Here is a 13401-nt window from a genome sequence, read left to right on the forward strand (position 1 = left end):
ATATTTAAAAAATATTTCATACTGTAAAAAATACCTTTTTGCCACCCACCAGTCAATTAAAAATAAACAGCATTTGGTTGTGGTGGCCTCGTGAGTTCTTCCAACCACCAACATGCCATGTCATAACTAATGTATGATCATAGCTTTCATAGGGATTCCAAGCCCTGCTGCAGCTCTAAAAGTTCATTTGCTGTTCTCTGAAATTTTTAACCATTAGAAAAATTCAGATATATAGTATTAAAGACCTTTTTTTAGGCACATTGGCATGTAGATTTAGATTTATGTTTTCTGTAACATTAGTCTTGCTTTTCCTTAAACAAACATGTTCCTAAAAAAAATTTAAAAAAAAAACCACAAAAAACAAAAAACAAAAGCAAACAAAAAACAGCAACAAAACAAAAAAACCCAAACCAACCAACCAAACAAAAAAAACCATCAAAAAAACCCAAAAAGCAAGCTGAAAGTTCAAAGAATTTAACTGAGGGATGCAAACTATTTCCTTTATATGCAGATCCAATTTCTTCCAATATTTTTATGTGCCAGGTGTGTATAAATGTCAACTACCAGATCTCTAACAATGTATCTGCCTTTTCAGTAGAATTAAAAAAGTAAATAATTATCCTTTCCACCCCAAGCTGTGACTCATCTTTGTGCAACCTGCCAATGGAAATATAGCTGGGATGATAAAAACAAATCAGTGTTGCCACTTCCACCGTCTTTGATGCTGCCTGTTGCCATATGCCATAATTTTTTAACAGAGCAACTTGGAAGTTTAGTTTTAGAGGGTTTGCAGGATGGGTTGTGAGTGATTCATGTGCTTTATCTTCAAGTAGCTCATACCTTGCCGAGGAATTAATTGAGCAGCTGACTCAGTCTCAGATATAAAACACAAAGATCAAACACCACAGATCCTACATTAATTCCCTCTTGCTTCAAGGAGCTGGTGCAAACATCCTTTTCCTCCTCTCCTTGCAGAAAGGCAGGAGGGGAGCAGAGCTGGTGTTTACAAAATGCACAAAGCACAACTATTTGACAATTTTTTCATCCCACTTTTGAGGCCTGTAGGGCAGCTGAGGACCCACCAACCACCCCCTCAGGTCACCACCCGGGGAAAAATACCATGCTCCAAATATCTTCCCTCTTCCACCGGCTACAGATGGTTGTCCTGGTGGAGTTTAATGGAGACAAAACAGCCCTCACAGAGGTTCTGCTCAGCTGGGAGGGAGCAGGGCCTGTAGTCAGGGGGGCAAGGAACAATTAGGCCTAGTTTACATTTGTGAAACAATTAGTCATTAATTAAGCCGGTTTCACATTTGGAGAAGGGGAATAGCTTTAATTGGAGTGGAATTATATCCCTCTGACAGACTTCAGAGGGAACCCTAATGGCAGGATGCAAACTATAAAGTCTGCCAGGCTTTTCCAGCTTTTTATGGCTTACGGAGCATATTGGAAGTATCCAGTCCTTTCAGGATGTATAACAACCATCTGCCACAAAACCCCCACGTCTCTGCCACGATCACAGTCACTAAATGGGGGGGTTGAAAGACTTTTAAACCAGTAATCAAATCCCCAGCTTGGATCAAGCATCTTCATAACTACATTTGGGCAGCTTCTCTCCCTAATCTAGAAACATTCTCTTTCCCCATGGAATTCTTGACACAGAATATAAAGAAAACACAAACTGACACTTCAGGAGATAAATATTTAATGTATAGCTACAAGGTACCCTTTTTTCCTCTCCAGTCATGCTTTTGTTCAGCTGTTAACCAGAGGAGGGGTCTGCACATGAACTGGCAGACCTGAATAAGTAAAATGAATTTAACTGATGTGGCTGAAAACAGGCACTGGGCTCAACATAAATTTCTTGGGAGCTGCAGTTGTTCTGCAGCTTAGTTGCCATTGCCTTAGCTTAAAACCCTTTAAATGGGATAAAGAGCAAATCTTCCATTGCAAGCTGTGGGATCCTGTAGAATCCAAGAAATGCTTTTTGGAGTCTTTGGGAGTTTGGCTTTGAGGCAGGACAATCCAATGGAAGATGTTTACCTAAAAATACAAGCAGACTCCCATCCTCTGGAATCCAAATGGAGTCAGATGGAATCACAAAATGTTAAAATCCTAGCAGGGATTGGATGGATGCATCCTACTTCCCACATGTTTCAGCCACGGAGTTACAAGACTTTTTCACCCTGTAACTAAACATTTGACTCAAAACTGGACCCACTTCTACAGAGGGGATGGAGGGAGACCCATCTGCCAGCACCCCTTGGTGAGGATATTCCAAACAGGAGAGACTTTTCATCTGCACTCAAACTACAGTAGGGATTTGGACTAAGATCTGGGATCAGAACATCCTAGAAAAAGCATTTTCATGGACCAATAAGAGAAAGAGATTTGTGAACTTTTAAGGACAAAATGGGAAGAGCTCAGGGACAACACTTCCAATGGTTGGATTCACAACAGTGCTAAAGAAGCACACAGAGTAAAAAAACTACTACTTGGTTTTTAAAGCACAATTGTGGACACCCACAATGTCTGTGAAACAAATGAAAGGGATTTAAAAATAATAATTTGGGCTTAGGAACAAGAGCTCCTTACAGAGAATTTCCTGCCCCTACAAATGCTCCCTCTTCTCATCTCAGCTACGGAAAAAAATGTGATACTTGGTGTAACTGAACCTCAAATTATTCAGGACTAGGGATTTAAAGCAAGAACTTGGGTACCTGTCACAAAATTTGCAGCAATCTTAGCCCCAGCCAAATTGCTTTTCCTGCATGCACCCAGACAAATTAACAGGTAAACAGTGCACCCACCACACTGAGTTGTTATTTTCCATAATCACTGGAAAAAAAAGTAATTCCAAGGGTAATTTCATAGACAGATTCCCTGCTCATCTAACACACCCCGGGGACACAGACTGTCTCTAACACAGTCAGCAGGTGAGAGGCAAGCAAAGGAAAAGATCACAACATGTATGAGGGAATGTACAGGCAAAAAGGAGACACTTTTTGTTTCCTAAAAGATGCTGCTTTCCACAGGAAAGAAGAAGAGATAAAGGCAAAGGAAAAGCAGAATAATGCATTGGCCAGCTGTTATGTCAGAACACACAGTCTGGTATGTCCAGGTTGCCCCAAGGTTATTATGACCATTATGACCTTTTAAATCCTCTCTGATATTGGAAAACACCTTTTCCTTTATGGCAGGCCCAGGTTAGTTTACCACGTCCATTCAAAACAAGGTGGTTTTTGTTCAGAAATGTTTTAAATTGTCATTGCATTTTGCACTTTTAGGTACAATATTCCTCACTTTTATCCCCATCACCTGCACACCTTGATGTATCAGTTTGTGAAGATGAAACCACAGTTATCATTTTGTCAAAAACATTCATATTACTGTCATTCAATTATTGAGAATGCGCTTAATTTTTTTTTGTTTGCTTTTATTATGGTCGAAAGAAATAAGATAGAGGCATTCTCCAATCATTGTTTTCCAAGAAAACAATATCTACCTGTTATTCCACCTCAGTAGTGGTGAGATAGCAAGGAAAGACAAAGATAACTTCAGTATTATACTGATTACTTCAAGGCCAGGTTGGAAGGGGCTCTGAGCAACCTGGTCTAGTGGAAGGTTTCCCTGCCCATGGCAGGGGATTGGAACTGGATGATCTTTAAGGTCTCTTCCAAGCCAAACCATTCCATGACTCCATGATTTACCAGCATGGCAGAGTCTCCACAAGGCACTGTCTGTAGCTGGCTCCCTTATATACTGAAACCTTGCATTGCTGAGATCTGTCTGGACAATCTCTTCACCATACAAACCCAAAATGTTGTCATGGAGTCCAGACAAATTTATGTTGGGAGGGGGGAATTTCCTCCCTTGAAATTCCTCTTCTCACATTTCCCTCTGCCTGAGACTTTATCTCTTCTGCTCGTCTTGGGGAAGCCACAGGAATGAAAAAAAACAGGAGACTTCGTCAAGAGCAGGACTGGACTGTTAATCAGCAAAATAAATGAACCTATAAAACTCATATAACCCTGTAGAGCATAAAGCAAAATTGTCCTGGTGGTGACAGTTTAATTCTAACCACTCTCTGCCAAAATTTTGCTCTGGGTATGAATACACAGGTTGTCCAAAAGAGCAGCATATGCCCCTTCTTTCCTAATGGTGAGACTCTTCTTTCAATGCACATAGTTCAAGATAAATCAGATGTTAAAGGAGATATTTATGGTCTCCAGGACTCAATGAACTGCATTTACACTCACAGTACCTTGGCTCTTTCAGAGCTGAAAAGACCATAAGACTTCATGCATAGTTGTATAAATAAATGAATATATGAAATTTAGTAACAGGAGCTCTTCTGACTCATAAGAGTCTTTGGAAAAATCCCCACTAATCTATTAATAATAAAGAATCTGTAATGCTAAAATTGCAAACCCCAGCACGTCCCCTTTTTCTTGGAATACCAGAGAGACTTTTTTTCTGGTAACAGTAGCATATTCAAGACAGCACAGGCTTGACACAAGCCTTGTTCAAATTCTGAAGCCAGATACCCAGAATTAAGAGCATTCCCATGCAAGATATTGGATACTCAGCAAAATTCTCAGCTCAGTGTAAAAAGCAAATATTTTTAAATGAGATAAGTATGAAAGTGCCCAGTACAATCAATCAGTGTAGAATTCCTGGTATTACTGGACTGGGTATCAAATTGTCTTCATTTCTTCCATGTCCTTCTCATGGAACTGTTGGAGCAAGTCCAGAGGAGGCCAAGAAGTTGATAAAGGGACTGGAGCACATCCCCTATGGAGCCAGGCTGAGAAAGTTGGGATTGTTCAACCTGGAGAAGAGAAGAAGGGTGTGTGGAGACCTCACAGCATCTTCCAGTGTCTGAAAGAGCCCTACAAGGAAGCCAGAGAGGGACTGTTCATCAGGAACTGGAGTGACAGGACAAGGAGGAATGGGTTCAAACTGAAAGAGGGGAAACTTGGGTTAGATAGATGGAGGAAATCCTTTCCTGTGAGGGTGGTGAGGCAGTGGAACAGGTTGGCCAGAGAAGTCGTGGATGCCCCATCCCTGGAAGGTTCCCATGGCAGGGGGGTGGAATTAGATGATCTTTGAGGTCCCTTCCAACCCAAACCATCCTATGATTCTTGCTGCCTCTAAATTAGAAATTCAGAGTACAACAAACAAGCCCTGAAGTGCAGGAGACACTCAACAGAAGAGCTGGAATCTCTGGCAGAGATGAAGGTGTTGCTGGCAGTTTGATGCCAAACATCCAACTGGGACATAATTTACAGTATTGACATTTTACACACCAATTAAATTTCAGGATTATACCCATGGATAAATCAAGCTCTCTCTGCTTCCGAGGATTTTTTCCCCATGCTGTCTATAGATATACACGTGTGACTAAGTCACTTGGATTACATTTCAATGTTTCCTTTATAGCCACTGTATTTGGGCATCTAAAGTTTTGATTGTGCAGCACAAGGGGTGATTCCTGAAGCCAGCTACACATCCAAAAAATTCAGCAGCACTTCACAGTGCTCTGTACCCCAAAAGGCCCTGTCTTGTCACTCTTGCACTTCAGTACAGAAAACACCTAGATGATTTCCTACCTTCTGTCTGTGACAATCCCTTCTGCTATTTCCAGGTTCCCAAATGGGATAAATTACACAACTGAACACATACATGTAATATTTCATCAACCCCAGTGCTGTGACTGGGAGGCCTAAATTCCTCTCTTCTACTCTTTGTTAGTCTCTGTGTATGTTTTATTTTTTATACAGTGCTTCAGGTACCACTCAACAAATGATAATCTCCCCACACTGAGCCACAGTACAATAAACAAAATGAGGAGGAGAAGATCTATTTAGCAAGAAGACCATGATGGTTCCATTTTTAGCCCAGTTCTTCAAGCAGTGAGACTTGAGATATCACCCTCGTGCACAAAGGAGTGTTTTTTGACCTTTTCTCCCATCAGCTTAGGAATCATTGGTTTCTCCCAGATTTAACAGGGGGATGATAGACTAAAATTACTGTATTCCATGAAGATTGAGGGAATCAAACAGCTGGGTGAAGCAGGGAAATACAGTTAGTGCCTCCACCAAGGGGAAAGCTAAAGAGAAGCAGCAGAGAATCCACACAGGACAGCACTCCTGTAAGGGGCTGATTAATTTTGCAGTTCACAAATTGCTGGTATCTATGGATTGGGGATCCCTAAGAAACATGAATTTGCTCATCTGAACAGAACCAACCCCTTTCCGTGCCCCCAGTCCTGCCTGCCAGCAAGGATGGACACTTCCTAAGTGTCCATGCCAACTTCCAAGCTCCTGCCATCACCTGAGCACCTGAGCAAGGACTTCAGCAGGACAAGAGGAAATAGCCTCAAGTTGTGCCAGGGGATGTTTAGATTGGATAGAAGGAAAAATTTCTTCACTGAAAGGGTGGTCAGGCACTGGAATGGACTGCCCAGGGAGGTGGTGGAATCACCATCCCTGGAGGTGCTCAAAAGATGTGTGGATGTGACACTGGAGGACATGATTTAGTGATGAACGTGCTGGTGATAATTAATGGTTGGACTTAATGACCTTGGAGGTCTTTTACAGCCTTAATGATCTCATGATTCTGAGGCAGTTGGTGGATCCACAAAGCTGGATGTCAAAGGAAAGTCCTGGTCCAGCCTCTGTGCTACATTAGTCTGAGATTATATCAATGGCTTCAAACTGACAGAGAGTAGGTTTAGACAGATGTCAGGAAGAAATTGTTCCCTGTGAGGGTGGGGAGGCCCTGGCACAGGTTGCCCAGAGAAGCTGTGGCTGCCCCTGGATCCCTGGAAGTGTCCAAGGCCAGGTTGGACGGGGGTTGGAGCAACCTGGGCTAGTGGAAGGTGTCCCTACCTATGGCAGGGGGTGGGACTGGAATCTTTAAGGTCCCTTCCAACCCAAACCATTCCATGATTGTATGAGAAGCACTGTTTGCTCCTTCAATGGGATGTCTCCCAGCAGTACTTTTCTCTTTTGCAAATACCCGTGAGATTAAGGCCCCTGGTACCTTGAATTGAACTTCCTGTCACTGGAGGTGAAAAAGTCCCCTGTCAACTGTCACACACCTTCCTGATTTGACACAGAGTTGCTAAAACATCACCAAACCATTCAGACAGGAAATAATTCTGACAGACAGTGTTTCGTGGAGGCACAAGAAGCCCACAGGTACCTCTACAGTATCCAAAGCTGTGATTTGAACGGGTCAGGCATTTTACCAGATTAACAACAACAACAATCTGTCAGAGAGACAAAGAAAATTGTTAATTTCTCATAACATTTTAGGCTTGTTTTCCTCACATACAGATTCTTGAATTCTACTTCAACCCCAGTGACAGGAGCTCAGAACTGAATGTAAATATCCCTTTGTCCAAAGACCAAGGGGCTTATTCCTTATTTGCATAATAAACCCACTTTTTCTGACAACTTTATTTAGTATTTGTCTCCAGTAAAGCTTATGAAGAAAAACAAGAAGCTAAGAGTCACTTATACTCAGAATAAAATAGGAATTTTTAGCATGTAAATTTTCCTGTATGCAAAATAAATGCTGCTCCATGAGAATGTGGTTAACAGAGCTGCCCTCAAGAAAACCAGCTCCATTTGCAGCTAAATAATGTATTTGTATTCAAAACACAATGGAAAGAATGAATTTATATTCAGACCACCTGAAATATTTTCTGCTTACACAGGACTGTGTTAGCTCTATTTATACAGCAATTTTAAATAGGAATTATATAAAAACTAATTTTAAGTTATTAATGTTTTAGTGGTGGCAGGCAGGTTAACATTCTTCCTAATCCACAGGGTAACAACCTTTTCTCTCACAACAATTTTGCCCAAAGAATAAATTACAGATGTCTACTTTTCAGCCTTAAAAAAAAAAAAAAAGGCAAAAAAACCCCAACAAAAAAACCTATTCGTGCTACTAAAAGGTAGAAAATAACCAGAGAGAATTATGACCAAATGCCAGATATTAAAAAGTTCTCCACATGTGGCACAGAAAGGAACAGCCAATTCCCTGCAATTGTCTGCTTAGCAGGTTGAGCCTCTGTCCAACTGGTAGCAATCAGGCAGGACACTGGAGAGGGCAGGAAATCTAAAATTAGGTTTTACTACCTATAATGGAGGATTTATGGGATAATTTAATTGGCAGTCTTGGGACTGAAACCCATGGTGGGGGAACAAAAACATCTTTCTGGATATACTCTACGAACCCTTCCTGTTGTGGGCTGAAAAATAAAAGTACTGGGGAAATAACCTTAGAGATGTAATATCCCCTTTCTAGTGTTAAGTAAGTGAGGCATGACTCTGTTTGTGGGTATGTGGGGGTTAACCAGCAAGAGTAGGAAGTCATGCATTGATAGAAACTGATTTTTCTTCTTTTTTTTTAGGAGAATGTCCTCTGCTTCTTGCAGTGAAAAGTTGCCTCCAAGTACACAAGGGGTGATAAAGAGTCCCAGAGTAAACAGGAGGCTGTAATTCACTCCGATGCTCTCCTCTGGCTCAGCCCAAACAGTTTATTGCCTGCAGCAGATTGATCCCAGCCTCGTCCTTGCTCACCCCAGGACAGCCACTGCCATCCACAACATTTCCTGAGCCACCTGGACTTTTGTTTCCCCACAGACCTTCTATTTATGCAGATATTTTTAAAAGCTGAACCCCAGGGAAGCAAGAAGCGCTTTATTACCTTCCCCTGCTCGCCACGAGAGCTTTGCAAGGGTTAATGTTTCATTCTCTGCCGCCTGAAAGGCTGTGCAGCTGAACAAGGGGTAACAGGATCCCCCTTCTCCATCCCCAAGGGTGTTCCACCCATGTCAGCACTTGCTACTGATGCCTTTTCCGTGGATTACTGAGTTTATTGGATGGGTTTGGGAGGTTCCGAGAGAGGAGCCAGGACACTGCCCACTGTCACCGAGCGAGGGGGATGCTCTCCCACGTGCTGCTGGCAGGTGATTCCCTGTCACTTTGTCGTGACTCCTTGCTGTAAAGTCCTCAAACAACATGGATTCACAACTCCACAGCTGACTGGGATGCAGGGAACTGATTTACATCAGTATGAGGGAGCAACAGCCCTACCAAGCCCTCGCACAGCCCACCTTCTAACTCTCTGTAGTGCCACCACCAAACCTGCTCACAGTTTCACAATCCCCTGATGAGATTCCTTTTTAGTTTTGGGGGTTTTTTTGTTTGGTTTGGTTTGGGTTTTGGGGTTTGTTTGTTTGTTTTTCTTTTGGCAAATCTAATACTGTTTAAAAACAGCACTCACTCATCTCTACTCCCAACTGCTAGAGCCATTCCAAAGCTTTTCCATAATGAGATCTCCACTGCAGACTCTTATAAAGACATTATAACATTTGACAAACGTCTTCATCTTCAAAACCCACTCACAGTCACCTTCTACTCCATGGAGACAAGCTTTGAGAAGATGACAGGAGAATATGTTTAGTATTATTACCTCTGGTTTATCACTGGCAGTGCCAAAATGAAATGTAAACAATAAAGTCAGTATAACAATCCTTGATTATTATTCTTAGAACAGCCATGACATCGAGTTATAAGCTATCATAAATTAAAAAATACATTCCCATCTATTTCAGAAAGCAATGTGAAGAAATAGGCTGAAAAATTTCAAGGCTGTCTCAAGAACTTCTCTCTCAGCACATTTTAAACTCGACTGCTGTGACATGAAAAAGGTCAAGAAACGAGTGAAAATTAACAGATTCCAAGAATCAACCTTTGGAAGAGCTCTGCCAATAGCCAGTGAGTCTACAGTGAAACCTGTCAGGCCATTTGGAAACCAACCCACTGAGAAGGCTACAACATCTCCAGAAAAAAAAGGTGTTTAATTAAATGTAAGTGCGGCAGTTTCAGGATTGCGCTGAGGTTTTTACCGTTTTGCTTTTTTCCCCTCTCACGTTTTTCGAACACTAACATCAATCGTCTGTCATCTCTTGCTTTTTATATGGTTCCCCTAATCTTTTTTTCTACTAATGTGGATAAGAAAAGTCCCATTACCATCAACAGGGAAAAGTTTTTTGCAGTTTTTAAGCCACTCCTGCACTAAAAGGACCACCAGACACCCTGACACAGACTTACAAGTCATTGCTATCACTAGGATGCTGTTGAAATGTCAAGTCAGAATCTTTTCATGGTACTGAAAATGTCCTTTTTGACAGATCCATTTACTTTATATTTCAAATTATATTTGAACTTTATATTTGAAACGTTTCTTCCACAAACTTCCCTTTTCATTTTCCCCTGGCTTACACTTTCTTCCTTTGGGGATAACATAATTACACTGACATAAAGAAGAAAGCCTTTGTGTCTTAAATATGGTCTCTCCGTTGCCTGAACTTAAAATATGTGAAAAGTTTATAGACCTTGACAGATTCAGGGTGTGGTACAACACACTCTCCTTCATGCAATGCAGCTACATCTGCGAGTAAGTTGCCTTTTCATGGAAATACTATTCAGGGAGCATTTCCATAAAAATTCAGCCTGGCACCGCTCTGTTTCTCTTGTCATTGGCCCAGCTGTGTTCCTTCCTTGATTGAGTTCTCATTTTGAATAAGGCACAACAGTCATTTTCATGGGGGGAGCTGGGGGAACTTTCCATTTTTACATAAGAGTGAACGCTGTGGTTGATGTAAAAAGGCTGCACGAAGCATCAGTAAAACCTGGTTGTTGTGTCTGCAGCCAGAGAGAGTCTAAGAAAACACTTCAGCCTTCATCTGCTCTTGGTAAACACAAGGCCGGGACACCAAACACTGAGCCCCAAACTTCGCTTTCTAGGGGGAAACACCAGGTCTCCTTGGGAGTTGGAACTGGGTGATCTTTAAGGTCCCTTCCAACCCAAACCATCTTATGGTTCTCAAGGGTGTGAGTAACCTGAGGAAGAGACAGGGCTCAGCCTGGTCTGCCCAGAGCAGGGAGAAGCACAGAAGAAAGGGAAGGGGTCATACTTGAAGAAAAGAGCATCTGGTCCAGATATACGAGTTAAACGAGGTCAGACCACTGCTACTGATGCTGCTCCTCAGCCACCCAGTCCCAGCAGTGCCCTGAAGGCCCAGCACCTCCCAGACCCAGTATCTCTTATTTCCTCTAGCAGAGCACTGAGCTGGGACTGAAATTTAACCATTTCTAAAAAAAAACTTAACTACTCCTGCAGCAGGAAACACTGAGACTGATGCAGAAAGGATCCGAGATGCACCCTCACGTGTCCTCGTGTACCCACTGAGTCTTGTGCCATTACTAGGCAAAGACAAAGCCTTCCCCACACAGGTGGGCATCCCAAAGGCAGGCTGGAAGGCAGAGGATGCACCTGCACTGCTCCCAACAGGTGGATGAACTGGTATCCTAGGAAAGGATATCCAGTGCTGGGGCTCCCAGTGCTGCACCAGCACAAGCCACAGCGCTCGTGGGCCACCAAGCCCCGCATCGCCACACTCCCATGTGTTCAAAAGGCATCTCCAGCATGTTTCCCAAACACAAACACTAAATTATTATCTGAAATTACGGGGTTTGTGTTTTTCCGAAGCGTTTGCCCCGTGCTGAGGCTGAAAATGGACAGTCTGCGGTCTCTTTTTACGAAGCTGTTTTTATCCTCTGGGAACCCAAGTGGTGAACCACTAATGGCAAGAGCGTTTTTCTCATTATCAGTTACAATGTTAATGAGTCTTATTTAAGCGAGAAGTATTTTAAAACCTTCCAGCCTTGCATGTACAGTTATTAGGCTTCAGACCGTTTATTGTGTCTTCTCTTCAGAAAGTTCTTTTATGATGTTAAATGGAAGAGGCCCTTTCAAGACCAGGCAGCAATTTGCATCAGTAAACACTTTTAGGAACATGTTGCTCTGGTGTCTTAAAACTGACTCATTTTCAAAATCCCTTGCCTGAAGGTTCAGTGCACTCTAGTGTTCAGGTCTAACTGTAAATAGCTAAATGTTCAATTAAAATCGTGGTCTAGCAGCTGAAGCAAAGGCAGGGTTCAATCCCAGTGTATCAAGCTCTGCTTTGCAGTCTTGTGCAAATTGCTCAGCTCACTCTCGGAAAACACTGACGGAAACAAAGTGTTTCAAATTTGTTTGCCCTAACCTTCCATCTCCAGGAGTCCAGAGCCACCCACACACACCAGCACGGGTCGCAGAGGTTATTTTCACACAAGGAGCATAAGGGATTTCTGTTGGCTTCCCTTTCTTTCAAGCCCCATCCCAATAGTGACGTGGAGGAAAAGAGAGGCATCATCACAGCTACCAAGTGGCACCAGTGGGGATATATTCAGGGTTGGAATGGGAATGGACAAGTTTAGGAAGGGTAGAAAGCCAAGCATAAAGGCTTTGGCACCAGAAAAATCAGACCACATTCATAAAACAACAGCTCAACATTTCGATAAGTATTGAACAAAGTGGTTGCCAAAGGGCTGCTGTCATCTCCAGGAAAAGCAAGCATGCCACACATATTTCCTGTGCATGTTGATCCTGGCGGAACAGTAAAAGCTGGTTATTGCACAGACCTACTCTAAACGTTCTCACTTTCATAATACACAGGAGTGTTTTCCCCCCGCATCCATTTTTTGCTCCAACCCATTGGTGGGCAGCATACCTGACTCAGCTTTTGTTTAAGTTCTTCTGTTCTTCCAGGATAATTGGCCCTATGGGACTTTAATCTAAATGGAGTGTATCTTTGTAGGGACCTTGTAGAGGTATTTTCAATGTTTAATGGTCTCCTGAATTACTACTTTCCTCCCACTGAGAAGGAAATGGGCTCAAGCACTGCCCGTTTCCCAGTGGCATTCATTACCTCTGGAAACACGGACGTGGAAACAGCATCCCCGAGCCCATCCCATGCACCAAAAACACAAGGAGAGGTGAACATTCATCCCCCTTAACGGAGGAACACTTGCTCCCCACCAAACAAAGGTTCCCCTCACATGGAATTACTCCAGATCCACCCATTTGGGCTCACCCCAGGAGGGGGAGGCAACCAGACCCCGTCACAGCTCGCTGACTCTGGGTGACCTGGTGACACGGGCACGTACCTGCCCGTGATGTGGGAATGGGAATGTGGCCACGTGGGGTTATTTGTTGCCTTTCCTTGCGCAGCCATTTCTCAGACCACTTTCTAATGTCTTCCAGACCATCAGCAGCCCCTCAGACCATATGTGGAGTAGCACCACCGTGGAGTAACTGCTTAATGAGTTACTCTCCCAGCCTGCAATAAGGCTCCCCCTCAGGAGCTGGAAGGCATCTCACTGCCTGCCAAGAGGCACAGTGGAGAAAGGACTGTCAATACCTAATTTAAAATGCTTGCAATTACAGCACTACAGCAGCAGCATTTTGTTCACCTAAAAGCCAAGTTCCTCCTTC

This window comes from Manacus vitellinus, unplaced genomic scaffold, assembly GCF_001715985.3.
Source record: "Manacus vitellinus isolate BGI_N305 unplaced genomic scaffold, ASM171598v3 scaffold_108_pilon, whole genome shotgun sequence".
Lineage (NCBI taxonomy): Eukaryota > Metazoa > Chordata > Aves > Passeriformes > Pipridae > Manacus > Manacus vitellinus.